The sequence below is a fragment of the Belonocnema kinseyi genome, chromosome 8, assembly GCF_010883055.1.
Source record: "Belonocnema kinseyi isolate 2016_QV_RU_SX_M_011 chromosome 8, B_treatae_v1, whole genome shotgun sequence".
NCBI classification, from domain to species: Eukaryota; Metazoa; Arthropoda; class Insecta; order Hymenoptera; family Cynipidae; genus Belonocnema; species Belonocnema kinseyi.
In genome coordinates, this window is record NC_046664.1 from 68,118,966 (window position 1) to 68,123,799 (window position 4,834).

Here is a 4,834-nt window from a genome sequence, read left to right on the forward strand (position 1 = left end):
GGGCGCATACTTTGAATAAAATATTTGTTATCATTCTCTTGAAATAAATGTGTTTTTTTCTTGAAAAAATACCGGTTTCATATGTATACACCTGGTAGATCTGAACTCGTCTGCCGGTAATCGACTGTGCTCAGGAGTTATGGTTTTCTGTAGTTTTCCACTTCTCTCACCAAATATTCAGACAAACGCGAGCGCCTTAAAGAAAATCCGGCTGCAGATGGTTAGGGGATTTTTTAGAAATTGAAAACCCCACCCATGTGAACTAAAAGAGTTTAATTTCGGAGAGTACTAAATTTAAAGTAACTTGACAACATTTTTGACAGGTGTCAGATCTGAGATTTCCGAGGCCATAAATTCAAAGCTAACAAAGTAGCAAGTAAGCACCGTATTACCTAAGCAAAAGTATAAATGAGAACGGTAGTGCAAGATTAATTCAGTTACGAGGATGTGAGTCTGTACTCGCATACATTGCAAGAAAACGACACGCAACGGTATATCTAGCAATTTGTCGATTCGACAGAAACATGAAGAAAAGGTACTCATTGTAGTATCATCACAAATTATAGCGACCAGAATATATAATATATTAAATGCGAGAGCCGTTTTTTGTACAGGGTTTATCAAATCCTAAAAATTAGCCAATTTTATTCGAAGACGCCTCAAATTGAAAAAGTTGAGATTTTGGAAAAAATTTGTAGCCACGGAAATTTTAAAGTGAATCCTAGACAGCCAAGATTTCGTTCAGTAATCGAATATTGCGAGCCTTTTTCGCTGCATTCAAGGACTGAGTCCTAAAAACTGCTCCAGCTGCATTCTAAGCTCTAGATCATCATCCAGATGGGCAATAAAAAAAATCTCTTCTTTTAGATCGATTTTCTTCTAAGATGGCTCAAATTGAAGGTTTTAGTATATGCTCTATGTTTTATTGTTATCAGTGGTTAGAAAATATTTATAATCATCAGGAAATTTAGTTTTTAGATCACTATGCTGGAAACTTTACTTGTCCGATATTTTTCGGGGATGTTTCAAATTGAACGTCATAAAAATAATGTAGATGTGCATCACAAAATAAATTTTGCTACATATATCATAGTACTGTTTCTTTTTTATGAGTAGAGAAAAAATGAGCAAAATGGAGGAATTTCGTTTTGAGCCCACGACGCTGGAATATTTTCATTTAGTCCGATTTCTTTCGAAAGTGACTCAATTTGAAGGTCTTGCCATGTTCTTGTTCGTTACAAAGTAAAATTTTCATTGCCATACTGATGTTTTTTTGTTATCAGAGATTGAAAAATAAGAAAAATGAAGAAATTTAGATTTTTAGACCGTCATATTCTGAAATCTTTTCTGTTAGTACGGTAGTCTTCAAAAATGGTTGAAAATTGTAGGTTTTGGCTGATGTTCATTAAAAAATATAATTTTCTATGTCATAGAAGTATTTTTTTGTTATAAGAGGTCACAAAAAAAAGAAAACATTTCGTTCATTAGACCGCTACATTCTAAAAGCTTTTCTATTGGTTCGATTTTTTCGGGTGTCACACAAATTGAAGGCTATAATCTATATCTATAATATAAACATATTCCTTTTTTTTATTAGTGTACAAAGAAGCTATGCTAACTTCATGTAATTTTCTATTATTTAACAACTCAATTTAAGTCCTCTTTGATTAAAAGATGCTACATCTCAATGTTAGGTAAATATTCAACTCAAAATGAGTCCAGCTTTTTTCTGCGTGTATACAAAATTAGAAAAAAAAATAAATTTCGTTTTTTATAGCACTATGCTGAAATATTTTCTTTTAGTATGATAGTCTCATAAGATTACTCAAATTGAACGTTTTTTTTTGTTATCAAGGATTAAAAAATAAGAAAATTGAGAAAAATATTTCAAATCCTTCGTATCAAATTATTTAAATATATAAAAAACTTCTTGGACTCTTTTAAAACACTCTAAAAGATTTAAAGAGAATTTAAGAAAATTGAGAAATAGATATACAGAACGGAATTAAATTGTGGTTTACCCATGTGTTAATTTATTGAAATAAAAGGGACTAAAGTGACTTTATCATTAAAAAGTGATTTGAGAATAAAAAAGTGATTGTGTGGCAGCCCTGATTATGTTTAACAGTTTCTTATAGTGCTTCTTCCAGAAATTCTCAGACTTGCCATTTTTTCAAAATTCCTGACTTCCTTAATTTCCAGGTTTTTCCTGACTTCTGGCCACCCTGCTATTACATAAAATTCAAATTTTTGACATTAATATTAAAACCAAAGTTAGGAACTATTTTTTATAATTAAAATAATCTGTTTCTTAAAAATTTTTTATCATAGAATTATCTAATTCAAATAATATTTATTTATATTTATAACAATTAAATCAATTTAAACAGAAAATATTAATTAAATACATTTTTATCAATTTTGAATTTAGTTTTCAAATTAAAATTTGAAAATGACTAAACATAAAATGTTCATGATGAAAAAACCAACTCAGAAGTTTTTTAACCTTGTAATTAAAAACGTATGAATTAAGAACAATAAAAAAAATTTAATTCGGAAACCGTTCAAAGTTAAATAGGTTGAAATAAAAACCAATATATCCGCAAAGATTATTTAGCAATTTAAAAAAATAAAAATAATACTTCTTATGGCTTATTTGTAGCCATAAGAATTATAATTATAATTTGGCACAGCAGTAATTTTTATAAAAGAATTATAATTCTGAATTTGAATAGAGATTTTTGTAAATTCACTTTTCATAAATCAAAATCATATTCCAAAATTCCCATTTCATGACAAAAAATCAAGATAAATGCTAGTCATTCCGAAATTCGGGACAACTAGCTTATATTCGCCATTTGGCAATAGTGCAATTATAGTTGATAAAATATAGTAATAAAATATAGATCAAATATAGCCCACGAGGCGTTGGAAAAGGGGCAGGAGTGTGATCTTACATTATTTCTGTGACCAGTGACAGGGGTGCCTTGCCGCCCCTCATGGGCCGTTGGAAAAGGGACAGGGGTGTTGTCTTAGATTATTTCTGTGACCATTTACAGGGGTGCGTTCCCGCCCCCCACGGGGTGTTGGAAAAGGGACAGGGGTGTAATCTTACGTTATTTCTGTGATCAGTCAAATGGTGCCTTGCCGCCCCTCATGGGGCATTGGAAAAGGGACAGGGGTGTTATCTTAGATTATTTCTGTGACCATTTACAGGAGTGCCTTCCTGCCCCCACAAGGTGTTAGAAAAGGGACAAGGGTGTGATCTTACGTTATTTCTGTGACCAGTCAAAGGGTACCTTCCCACACCCCACGGGGCATTGGAAAAAGGGACAGGGGTGTGATCTTACATCATTTCTGTGACCAGTCACAGGGGTGCCTTGCCGCCCCTCATGGGGCATTGAAAAAGGGAAGTGATCTTACGTTATTTCTGTGACCAATCAAAGCGTACCTTCCCGCCCCCCACGGGGCGTTGGTAAAAGGGACAGGGGTGTGATCTTACATCATTTCTGTGACAAGTCACAGGAGTGCCTTGCCGCCCCTCATGGGGCGTTGAAAAAGGGAAGTGATCTTACGTTATTTCTGTGACCAGTCAAAGGGTGCCTTCCCGCCCCTCACGGGGCGTTGGAAAAAGGGATAGGGGTGTGATCTTACATCATTTCTGTGACCAGTCACAGGGGTGCCTTGCCGACCCTCATGAGGCGTTGGAAAAGGAACAGGGGTGTTATCTTATATTATTTCTGTGACCAGTCACAGGGGTGCCTTTCCGCCCCCATCGGGGCGTTGGAAAAGGGACAGGGGTGTGATCTTACGTTATTTCTGTGAACAATCAAATGGTGCCTTTCCGCCCCCACGGGGGGTTGGTAAAAGGGACAGGGCTGTGATGTTACATCATTTCTGTGATCAGTCACAGGGGTGTCTTGCCCCCCCCCCCCCCCAACCGGGCGTTGGTAAAGGGACAAGGTGTGATCTTACGTTATTTCTGCGAACAGTCAAAGGGTGTCTTCCCGCCCTTCATTGGGCGTTTGAAAAGGGACAGGGGTGTTATCTTACATTATTTCTGTGACCAGTCACAGGGGTGCCTTCCCGCTCCCACGGGTTGTTGGAAAAGGAACAGGGGTGTGATCTTACGTTATTTCTGTGACCAGACACAGGAGTGCCTTCCCGCCCCCACAAGGCGTTAGAAAAGGGACAAGGGTGTGATCTTACGTTATTTCTGAGACCAGTCAAATGGTGCCTTGCCGCCCCCCACTAGGCTTTGGAAAAAGGGGCAGTGGTGTGATCTTACATCATTTCTGTGACCAGTCACAGGGGCGCCTTGCCGCCCCTCATGGAACGTTGGAAAGGGGGTAGGGGATGTGACCTTAAATTATTTCTGTGATCAGACACAAGGCCGCCTTTGCCTTTATCAGATATTGGAAAGGTTCATGGGTGTGACTTAAATTATTTCTAGTAGCAAGTCCTATTTAAAAAATTTGTAAACTTTTTACCAAGGTATTCCTTATTTTCACAAAAAAAACGAAGACTTTTGATGAATTTGTATCAGTAACTGAAATAAATAAAGAAAAACATAAAATTTTCATAGGTTTATCAAGCTTCAAATGATAAAAGTAAGATCCAATCCAAGCGCCCGAAAATCATAGGGAGATTTCGAACGAACTTGAGACTACGGTGACACAGAGCAAATATATAAATTGATTTGAATTAAAGCTTAAAGGACTACATTTTCTAAACTACTTAGAAGAGACATAAGAAGTCACAGAAACACGAGAGCCTGCATGAAAAAATGCATGGACATAAAAGAAGCTAGAGAAGTATGCCAGGACAGGAAAGT

General features: G+C 36.4%; 1 protein-coding gene across 3 annotated transcripts in view; it reads right to left on the minus strand.

Moving 5' to 3' along the window:
* The window catches only part of LOC117177922, a 173,431-nt gene that overhangs the window by 43,034 nt on the left and 125,563 nt on the right, over positions 1–4,834 (minus strand). The window lies entirely within an intron of this gene.